We start from the raw sequence: 11,666 nt of genomic DNA on the forward strand, positions 1-11,666 counted from the left end.
GTCATGTGTTTCCAGCCCATCAGGGCTAATAGGCTCTACAAAACCCAAGGACTGATTATACTCAGAGCACAACACAGCACTGACTATTATGCAGCAACTTAGCCGGTATATAATTACTTTTGAGGAAAATGCATTGCAGAACAACATCACTTCTCAAAGATTTAAGTTATTAAGGAAGATTAAGGAATTTCACTCTGGAAAAGAGACTTCACTGTGACCTAATTGAAGTTTTTAACATTCTCAAGGGAACTAATAAAAATTGGTTCATGCAAATTCTCCATACTTTCAAAGAACATGAACACAAGAGAACATTATTTAAGAAAAAAAAAAAATTAAGAAATTGAGATCAAAAAGAATTTAGAAAAAAAAAAAGAAAAAAAAAAGAAAAAGGAAAAAAAGCCAGCAACAACAAAAATAAAACCCAAATCCAACAATAAAAAGAAACATAGTCCAAAACAGAATTATTTAAATTAGAGGGAACTATTCTACCAGATCATTTGATCCATTCCCTCCTCCCCATGAATCACAAAAAGATTGATTTCCTTATCCTTAAATAATCCCTAATAGATGGGTGTCTAGGTGAGCCAGTGATGACTATTCCACAACCTCTTTTGGCAGCCTGTACTTTCAGAAGAATAAACATATTGAATAAATTATTAAAAAAAGGCCATTGTGGGCAAGGAGAATCAATGAAACCAAGGGAAAACTTGTTAATACAGAGTGGGGATGAAAGATAGGGAGTAAAAATAAGCTCATTAGATGAATAAGAGAAAAAAGTAGCAGAAAGAAGCAGAATCTTGTGGCACATTCTTTTATTCTTGAAGTACAGTTTTCACTCACTATTTAAAGAAGTTGCACAGAACACCTACACATTTGTCCAAGCACGAAGCAATTTCAGGAATGATCACATGAAAACTGCAGCCAGTGTGCTGTCAGCCTCCAACAAAGGAAAATGAACAAAAGAGATGCCCAGCAGTACAAACAGGAACAACTTTCTTACAAACTGAAACCAACACATTTGCAAAAGACAATTTCAGGTAGATTCATAATGAACTCACATTCGGGGAAGCATGCAGAGGAACAAGCCACATTAACCAAGTGCTTACACATGAAAGCCAGATTTTCAAGGACACAAGGTATAAATACATAAAGCCCCTCACCCTTCAGACAGGCACATATTTAACTTCACACATAAGAGCAGCCCTGGGCAGCTCATGGGCATTAACCAGCTCCACAAAGTTTGCCAGACTAAGTCCCAGACAGTGCACGGCTCCTCCCTCTCTGGCTGCTACACACCAGTTAATCTTGCCAGTGTCTTTGGTGCAAGATTGTCAAAGAAAACCAAGTGTTTTCCCCAAAACAGTCACATCCTTCCAAAACACATTTATTGTGCAGGAGAATTAGATGGGTGCTGTTACCATCCCTTGCTTCTGGGGAGAATGTGGGCAAGGGCAGCAGAGACCCAATGCCCATGAATCATTCTGGGACTGCCTTATCAGGAGAAAAACTCATCCTGTTTTGTCATGGCTTTTCCAATGCCAACTTGATGTGAAATCCTGCAGGAGATACTCATACAGGACAGCAGGAACACTTCAGAGTTTGCAGAGCAGGGTTTTTTCGAGCCTTCTGAGCTGCTCATACACAAGTGGCCCTGCATACTCCACCTGATCTCTGGGTGTAATTCAGATTATTCACATAAACTTTTACACTGGGGTGTCACCAGCTGATGCACTTTCACCAAAATGCCTGGAGACAATTTGTTTTCTAGAATGGGGTCAAAACTCACAGTTCCTCCTCACTTCCCTTTCCTCAGAGTGCCCGTGGTGGGTTATTATTAGATGTACGTGAGTCTCCAGGGAGGACAGAGAAGGATGTGGCTTGACTGCTTTTGTTTGGATGGATTGAGTAACTACTCATGGTTACATTTGACATTCAGATTATTTGCCTTTATGCATTTTGGGGGTTTGGATTTTGAGTGGGATCAGAGGACTTTTGATAGACATTTGAGACTCGAAAAAACCCACAACAAATATGAAAATGGAAAAAAACCTTCACTGCCTACAAAGTCCTAAACAAGCAGGCTGTGGTTAAAAAGGGACAGATCTAACTACCAAACATTTAATTTTTTTTTTGATTTTTAGATCTCTTCCTGATACTCATACTCAAAGTCTGCAGTACATGCTCACTTGTACTCCTGAAACTCTGGACTACCTTTTCTATATATTCAGGCTCTTATTCATAGTGCCTGGTCATATTCTCTTTATGGACTGTCCATGCAAGTCATTTAAGTGACCTGCAAGCTGTAATTATAACTGTATAAGCATCTTTTGTCACTTCTACTCCACATATTAGTGTTTCACACATGATTGTACCTGCTTTATTTTTAAATGTAGCAAAATTTTCTTTGGGAAAAATACCAACTCTGATTTAGGAACTTTTCCTCTAAGTTTAAATAGTATTTTCTCAGGCTTTGGATGTTGCACAGCCCTTGCTAGGTTTATTTTCTGTCTATGAAATGGATGTAGACCAACTTTATTTTTTGTTTCTCACAGGTAAAACTATACTTCCCTAGGCATTGAGTGCATTCAGACTCATGCAGTTTCATATTTTTTCTAACTCCTTTGTTTTTGGGATGTGAACTCTTGTTCTACCTTGAAATATATTTTTCACTGTACTTGGACTGGTTACTAAAATCCAAATGACCTCATTTCAGTTTAGGACGCATTGTGGGAAAAAGATGACAATTAAGACATAAAAATTTTGGTTTGTGCATTTATGTTTTCTTTTTCTCCTAAGGAATATTTAAGTGAAATTGAATGTAACTTGACTTGAGGTTTGTTTAAGCTCAGCAGTCATTGGTTTATTGCAGTTACTTTCAGAGAATTTTTATCTTAGAAATCTTTGGCATTAAACCAGAAAGCATTCTAGCTTTCTTCTCTTTGTCTCTAAGCTTATGACTTGCTTGTGCAATTGTTGCATGAAAGCAGTTCTAAATTTCTTTCTCTTATAGGAAAACAGATGGAGAAGAATTTATCTGCAGTTGGGATTTTCTGCTTATAATTTATTTCACAGGATCAAGCAGAAGATAACTGTGAGCTCACACTAGTCAAGCTTCCAGGACACCGTCACTTCCAAATTAAATATATTTTTGAGATTATAGTTATGGAGAGACACGGTTAGAAAGCCATTGAGGCATTTTTCAGATTTCCATGAGGCCTTAATGCTTCTCTGCAGCTACATATCACATTCCTAGTGCTCTCTCTTGACTGGGTGGCTCCCATTAATAGAAATATCTTTCATATTCTGTTTCCCAGCTTTCTGAAACACTTGATATAGAAGAAACAGTCTACACACCTATAGCAGCTGCTCCCTTCTCCACAGCCTGCACAAAGTCGTGTCACTCCACCATATGCTCAGATTCTACAAACAGGATGGAAATCATTCTGACATGAGCTTATTACAGAGCCCCATTCCTCAGTGGAAATTTTTCTGGTATGTCCTATTGTTTTAGCATTAGATTTTATTATTTTTTCATTAATACAGTAGGAAAATCACATTGCTTCCAGGACACGTTGATGCTAGTCAGGACGCTCTGGAGGCTAACAATGAGTCAGGACTCTGGACTGAGACCAAGCTTTTCTTCCATTGAGCTCTGCTCTTTTTTCTTCCTCCTTAAGGAACTGGCTTTTATTGGCCTCTTTAGCTTGGGATTAACTTACATCATACATTTCATAGTATATATATTCCAGTAAAAGAATACACACAGCACCATGCAAATTAACCTCCTAATCAAATTAAAAGGTTGAATGACTTATACAGAGCAGCTTGGAGGAGAGGCTGCGCACGTCAACACGATGGTTCACGTCACGAGCCTCAGGAGACAGGCACCTACAGTGCACCCAGGGAGTGATAAAGCCAAGCTACCTCAAGTCAAAATGCTTAAAGAGCTGTGACAAAAAGTTGTGCAGGGAGCAGTCCTTCCTTCCCAGCGGGCTCTGGCACATCAAGTGAAGCACCAAGTTTTGGGGAACATGCAGGCGGTCTAAAGGGACAGGAGGAAAGGGAATAAAAGTGGTTTTCTGTCAAGAGCACAAAGGGACATAAAGGGACAACTCGTTTCATTTCTCAAGCACCTTCAAAACCTCCCTGGGAAAGGTGTAGGGGTGTAGCCATAACCAGGCACTGGGCTGCTGAGAGCAGCAGCTGCTCGTGAGCATTGCCTGGGATTCTGGAGCGTGGGCATCCGTGTGCCCCTCTGCTCTCATGCTGGGAAAGTCTCCTACACAAGCAGGGTCTGCATTACAGCCAAGGTGGAGGATGAAATAGTGCCAGCATATGCTTTATGGCAGGTAAAACCTCCCAACACCACTTCTGTGCCAACAGTGCTGTGATAATTCCTCTCTCCTCCACACCTTCAATTGTTTCACTTCTCAGCAACATATTTTAGCTCTATGGCTCCATTAGCTTTTTTGTCCCTTTTTTTTTCCTCCTGCTTCTAAGCACAGGGTCATTGACTGCCTTAATCAAATCTCATACCATAATGAAAAGTAAAAGGCATAATGCAGCATTTAACAGACCGACAATCCCTCGTGCTGACTGGCATATGATATTTCTAAAAGAATGAATCTTCAGTGAGACCTGAATGGTTCAGCTCAGGAAGAAAAAGAAGCCAAATTGTCTTTCTAATCACAAACCTTTTCCCCATGGGGTCTGAATTCTCGCTTTAAGGACCACATCAGAAGGTTTATGAAGTTTGCTGCTTTGTTCCCATTTTTAGGAACCACTCCAAGTCACACTGAATTCAGGGGGAGTCCTTTCATTGACATGATCAGGCTTTGGAGCAGGTCCATAGAGAATGTCACTTTTCTGTGATAAAAAGAGAACTGCTCTGAAACTATCTGCATTTCCACTGATGCCCATGTAGAGTGGAAAGTGTTTCTTTCTGGATGAGTGATCATCCTGCACAGTCTGTAGAAACACTAAGCAGATGCAGCACATGCCCAGTCCTTCATTCCAGTTCCTCAAAGTGAGGGAGTACAACACCACAGACACTGCTTTAAGAGCACTTTAACTTAAACTTTAAGTTAAACTAAAGGTATCAGCTTCTCGACTAGACCCTCACAATGCTGAACTCAAAGGGAGCAAAGTGAAGGCAGCTTTCACTTGGTCAAAGCATCACTCTTTATAAAAATAACACTAAAAAATTCATTATGAATTGCTGCCATGTTTGCCTGGGTTTTTATATTCTTTTGTGGCCCAAATAAAGGAGATAAAAACCATTCTGTTAGTGTGTATCAGTTTTCCAGGCATGAAAATCAGATCTGTGTAATGCCCCAAACCTCTGCATCCCAGGGCCTCAGAAACACCTCAGATGTGATACCTGAGACATGAGGAGTAAAACAAACATGGTTTTTGTTATGGTGTTTTATAACCACCCCTTCAGAGTGAGACCTTTGTCATAATTACCAACACCTTCATTCACTAAATGAGAAAAAGTCACCTGTTTCCCACTGAGCTTTTTAGTAATGGGAATGAGACTAACATTGCTTCTGCTGGGCAGCAGCTTCTCTCAGAACCTCAAACACTGAAGATCTCATCCCCTTCGCCAGAGGAATCCTGGACAGTGAAACCACTTCAGTCATTGCCCAGAAATATTTTGTGTCCTTAAAAGAGGAACCTGAAATTGGCCAGAAAGGAAGCCAGTTGAATTCCTGGTGCTTTTACCAATGTAATAAAGAACAGAAGATCTTCACTGCTGGAGCATCGTGTTACAGCAGCAGCAGCAGCAGCTGGGTTTGTCTCGATCTCACCGAGCAGCAAGAGATTCCATCTTCTCATTTCAGTGGGGTTTACAAGTCCAAGACACCCTGTTTTTTCACTACACTGATAAAAAAGGATGTTGTTAAAAAGAATGTAACTGATCCACATGGAGGAGAAGAAACAAAGTTGTCCGTGGGAACACTGTGTTATCTCGTTCACTCCCAGCTATAGCGTGCAATCAGTATTTATTTACTTGCTAGGGGAAGGTGTGCCATTTCAAATACCCTCCCTCTGATGGATGCAGGCCGCTGCTGGATCATGCTATTTAAGTCTCTCTTTGGGGCTGTTTGTCTTTGGTTTTCAACTGTCTTATCATGATATATGTGTGCTGTGCATACCATGGCATGTCAGGCTAGATCAGACTACAACTTGTCACACAGAGCAACAAATTAAGGCAGTTTGAGCGAGCTGCAGATACATATCGCCTGGCATTGGGGAGTTCATAAAACTTAGTTTGGTGGAAAATATTTTGGTGTGTAGCAAGCATCCTTTGGATCATGTTTCCTTCTCTCTTGGCTGGTTGGATTTCTTTTTCGTGTGTACAGTTTGAAACTTAAAAGGTAATTATGCTATTTAGAGGTACATGTTTAAATTTATATCTTTGTTGTTCCTGCTGTTCCCTGAGCAGATTAATTGTTTAAGTCGTCGTTGCAAAATTATTTCAACTCATTTTTGTTTTAGCGTTTATTTTGCATTATTATGAGGAGCTATTATAAGAGGATGGGAAAACCCTTGGCAACCAGGAGAAGTTATCTGTGTATTTATTTAAAGGAAGTTATGCTCATAAGAGTGAAAAGTACATTTTAAACTAATATAAGAACCACTGAAAAATGTATCCCTGATCTCAGTTTCAAATCCACCCAGGCATTTCTTTCAGCTTACACACTTCCCCAATTTGGGTCATAAGCACTGAAAGCTGCAAAAGAAAATAATTCCCCTTTCAGCCCCCATCCTTCCCTCTTCAGCCAGATGTGTTGTAGGGAGCTCTGGAGACCTGGAGGATGAGAAGGGTCCCAAGCTCAGCACTGAAGGGCCAGCCAGGATTCTGGGGCTCCCCGCCAGGCTCTGCCCATCACCTGGTTTGACTCCCCAAAGTTTGTTTGGGCATGGATTCAGGGAGACTCAAAGCCACGTGGCTGACTCCCAGCACAGGTAGTTTCACAGGAGTCAAGTGAAAACAATAGAGCTGTTAAACTGCTGGAGCCAGAGCTGTAGGGACGTGTTCTGGTGGCTGAACGGCAAACTGGAAAAATGATTCAGGTGAGGTTCAACCTGAAACACACAAAGTGTCAGTAGAACACACATAAAAGCCCCCCCAAAGTTTCATTTTGGGTCAGCCCAGATTGCATTTCTTGATGTAGAACAGAAGTTTTCATATTGCTTTTAACCCAAAACTTAAACAACAAATATTCTAGCTGAGCAAACCTTCCATTTCAAAACATCAAAATGAAACCTTGAGCAGTGACAATTCATTCTCTTACTGAGGAGTCTAACATTCAAGGCAAGATTATTTTCAAAATAATAATAAAGTAAAATGGTTAATTTTGAAAATTAAGAGGTATAAGAAAGGTGAAAATTATATTGTTTATTTTGAAAATACTGAAATGAAACATTTAAACTTCCCTGAGAAAAGCATTTCCCCTGATTTTCTTTCTGACAAAACTCTGCATTACATTCAACCAGAATTTGTGACTAGTTTTCCACTTCAAATTGCACTTTTGGCAAATGCTGTCTATCCTGGAAAGATTCCACCAGCTCTGTTGAAACTGGCACATGCTCACATACTTTACTGGATAAGAGATTTCATCCTGTAAAATGGGGAGAGGAATAAAACTTCCACACTGATGAAGAAAAAACTATAGGTTGAGCAGCTAGTGCCAGTAAGATATACATGTCTAAGGCAGACACCAAAGTTTTTGGGTTCCTGGGGTATAACACTTCACAGAGGAAGGAATCCTTTTCTTCATCTTAATGGGAACTAGATTAAGTCTTCAGAACCTTAACTTAGTTAGGTGAACAAAAAGCTAAAAGACAGCACGGGCTTAAGTGCTTTAAAATGATGATCTAGAAGGCCTGTAATCTGCAGTATTACAGTGGAGCTGTTCAGCTTGGTTTGAAGTGATAAATGGGCAGGGGCATCCCACAGAGCTGTGGCAGTGAGGCACAGAGGGGCTCCCACCGCGTGGGGATCACATCCCTGTCCCGCAGAAACCCACCAGGATAACACTGCTGCTGCAGGAGACCTCAGAAACCCACCAGGATAACAACACTCCTGCTGCTGGAGGCCTCAGAAACCCGCCAGGATAACACTCCTGCTGCTGGAGGCCGAGCCTGGCCCTGTGCAGGTGTCACCTACCACTGTCTCACTTGTCCTCCTCGCTTTCTGGCCAGGAGGGAATTTTCCTCTGGAAGCCAGTGACCAGAAGGTTTTGCGTAGAGTTTTCCTGGTTCATTCCATGTGACATGCTCGAGACGGGGCTTTGCTGCAGCCGTGGGCAGGGGAGATGAGGCTTCAGTGAAATGTGGAGCAAACACACACGAGAAGGAAATGGATAAAACATTAAAATGACAGCTTGCTGAGGTGGCTTGTTGTCGCAGTGGCTTTAGCATGATCATAAAGTGATGTGCAGTACTTGACGTAGCTTGCTCCTACATGGTGAAATAAAATTGATGCTTAGTTTGCCCCATTAGACCTGGATTTGCTAAATGCACAAAATTTCCCACCTGGGTCACAACAGGTGTGCCAACAAAATTGTGAGTGTGGGAAGAGGTGTGCCTGTGCAGAGGGCTGGAATCAAACACCTGATCAAACTCTCTCAGATGGGTTCAGAGGTTTGATCGATGAGCCGTGCTCTGCAGCTCAAGCCCACTGGTAATTTTAAAATGCTCTTGCACCCCATGCAATGTGACAGCAGAGGTGCAGAAAATGATGTCAGAGTTGATAGAAGAAGACTCAGAGCCAGAGGAAGTGTTAGTGTCCTGGGCAAAATTCTGGCATCAGTAAAATCAATGGCAATGCTCCCACTCCCTTCCACAGTGCTGGGATTTCACCCTTTGCCTATAGTAAACCAATGAATATGCAATCATAGGAATATCCATTACACTGGGTTCTATTTTGAAAAAGTGTTGGGCTTAAATTCTGAAAATAATTTTGACTGAGCTTTTGTTTGGCTCACCGAGGTCAATTAACGTAATTTCAGAACTTCTGGATGAAGTTTTGTATAGATCATTTTCTCTAATGCATTCATCTGTCATGAAATACTCACATTTTCTAGTTTCATTTAATTCCCTTTGAAGTTACCTGTATGCCTAAAGTTAAGCCTCTTTTTAAAATCTTTACAGAATCAGGGACATAGTTTTTGTAATTCTCCATTCAGCTGCTGTGGTAAGAGTAATAAAAAGGGGCTGTGATGTATGTAGAATTACATGCTGTGCTCTTCCTCTGAGCTGTTGCATTTCTATAGCTGTACAAAAAAATCCTGTCTGCAGGGAATCTTGTTGCGGTTAAAAATCTATATTTTCGTTTTCTCCATTTGTTCTACAAAACTGAACTAACAGGCAAAACAAACATACATGCTAGCATGCATGGAAACATTCAGGAACAGCAATCATACTGGGGAGGATGCTGAAAGACATATGCACTTGTTTTAACCAATACAAAAAGGTTTTTTTCAAGTCCAAAAAGGAAAAATGTGCTAATTACCACAAGGCGTGCAAATATAAGAGGGGATTTTTCATGTGCTTTGAGAAAGTATACAAGAAATGCCCTGTTATTTAACTCAAAACTAGCATGAAATACTAAATTTACATTCCTATTCGTTCCAAGAAGATTATTTTATAATCTACAGAAATAATAAATACCCACAATTATAATAAAACCTGCTTGCATAACATTCTCCCTTTAAAAGGAAAAAGATAACTTATCCTATCTGCTGCCAGCTATTGAAGTCATCTCTGTTTCTAGCATTCCCTCAAAGCTCCAGCTTTTCCTTCAGCTGGGAAAGCTCTTGGAGCAATGCAGGCGCAGACATGCGCACCCAGCCCAGCCTCCCCACGGGAGAGAGACCATACCCACAGTCTGCAGCTGCAACTGTACATGAGCAGGGGGGGAAAAAAATGGTTTAAATGACAGATGCAAACTTCCCAGTGTCTCATCTCCTATGGACAACAGGGAAAATTAATCCTCTACGTTTTACAACTTCCAGCGAGAATTTGCCCAGCTTTTCCCACGATTTATGTGTGTCCCTGGTGTGTTGAGGATTTCATGTTCAGCCACAGGCAAGTGTGGCATGGCATTGAACACAGCCCCGGTGAAAAAGTGCAACTTTTGCCTTTTTTGTAGTTAGGCAGCAGAGAAGCACAAAATTCCCAGTTTTTAACCCAAAAGCAAGGCTTTGTGCACACACTGTGACAGGGAGGGGTGTCAGCCCTGGCTGGCAGCAGCACATGGTGGCCTGGCTCCCCTCTGCATTGTGGAGCAGCCAGGACAGTCACCTCCTCCCATGCTTTTACCAAACCTCTCATCTTCTGCCCCTCGAGTTTATGCTTTTGAGCATCAGCTTGGAATGGCCTCATCCCATGCCTTGAAAAAGTGGTGAGGGCTCCTGTAAACCAAAACAGGGGATCTGCTTTTCTAGCTGGGGTTATCCTACAGTAGCAGTTTCAATGTAAATCTTTTCCATCACTGCTCTCCTTTTTTCAATCTGTGTTTTTGAAACCCAGCACTTTATTCTGGTGTTCCAGAAATACCTGAAATAGCTCAGGCAAGAGAGTCCTTTCCATCCTGGAGGTGAAGGAGTTAACAATGCCCTTTCAAGCAAAACCACAAACAACTGGGGGGAAAGAGAGAGGGGGGGAAAAAGGGAATGAAAAAGAAAAAAAAAAAAAAAAAAAAAGGAGTTTTTAACTGAGAAATGGAAAGGATCCAAGTTCTAACCGAGAGTAAAAGCACAGAGAGAGTATGAAACACACAAATCATCCTGGGGTTCTGAGTTGATAAAGTTATTAAAAAAGGAAAAAAAGGAGGGGGGGGGGGGGGAAGAGAGAAAAATCCCTTTGTTTCTGCCCTATACCTTGAGGCTGTAGGAGCAGAGGGAGGGAGAGAAGAACGAGTCCGACCGGAGCCCGGCGCTGAGCCCCATCCATCCCCAGCGGGAGCCGGGCTAGGGCTGGTGCTCCCCGGCTCCCCTGCGCTCTGCTCCTGGCAAGAGCCGCGGAGGGTGTGCTTGCACAAACTCCACACTTTTTTGGCTTCTTCTTTTTTTTTCTTTTTTTTTTATATTATTATTAGCAAGTGGGAGAAGAGGAGCTTTTAATAGCGGCGGGCTGGAGGCTGGATGCGGCCGGAGCACGGGTGGGGTGCGGAGAGCCCCGCCGGCTATTGGGCCATCAGCTTAGCAACAGCGTGGAAAGGGCCAACCCCGGCGTTTGTACAGCTGGGCCACCTTCCAAGGATGGGTGCCAAACGCTCCGCTCCTCTGCCAAGAAAACAAACAAGGGCACTTTTAAAAACTCCAGAGTTAAAGAGTGTTTTTTTGGTTGGTTTCTTTTTTTTTTTTTTTTTTTTTTTCTCCTTTTCTCTCCTCCACCAGCTCTCCTCGCTCGCAGTTAATGATCTCTTTCCCTTTGTCGCCGAGGTTCAAGCTGCGGGGAATTGTCCCTTGTGCAGGTTCCAGGAGTCGTTTTCCCTTTGCTGAATGTGGCAGGCTCCCGTCTCTGCAGGCTGGAGCAGGCGCTGGAGTCAGCGAGCCCATTTCTCTTCAGATGCTGCAGGTTTCCTCCTTTCTTCCCGAACGGCAGAAACCTCTGCCGGCTGCATTAGCATTGAAACCTGCTTGCCATTGCCA

At 42.1% G+C, this 11,666-nt stretch overlaps 1 long non-coding RNA gene across 1 annotated transcript; it reads right to left on the bottom strand.

Annotated features, from left to right (window-relative positions):
* Positions 1–795: 795 nt before the first annotated feature.
* On the bottom strand, positions 796–11,108 carry LOC147650884 (uncharacterized). The gene is made up of 3 exons (XR_015275332.1): positions 10,893–11,108; positions 8,177–8,469; positions 796–7,092 (listed from the first exon to the last, which is right to left on the bottom strand). It is a non-coding gene; the product is annotated as an uncharacterized LOC147650884 (long non-coding RNA).
* Between the last annotated feature and the right edge of the window lie 558 nt (positions 11,109–11,666).

The sequence above is a fragment of the Cyanistes caeruleus genome, chromosome 12 (assembly GCF_971803275.1).
Source record: "Cyanistes caeruleus chromosome 12, bCyaCae1.hap1.1, whole genome shotgun sequence".
Classification (NCBI taxonomy): domain Eukaryota; kingdom Metazoa; phylum Chordata; class Aves; order Passeriformes; family Paridae; genus Cyanistes; species Cyanistes caeruleus.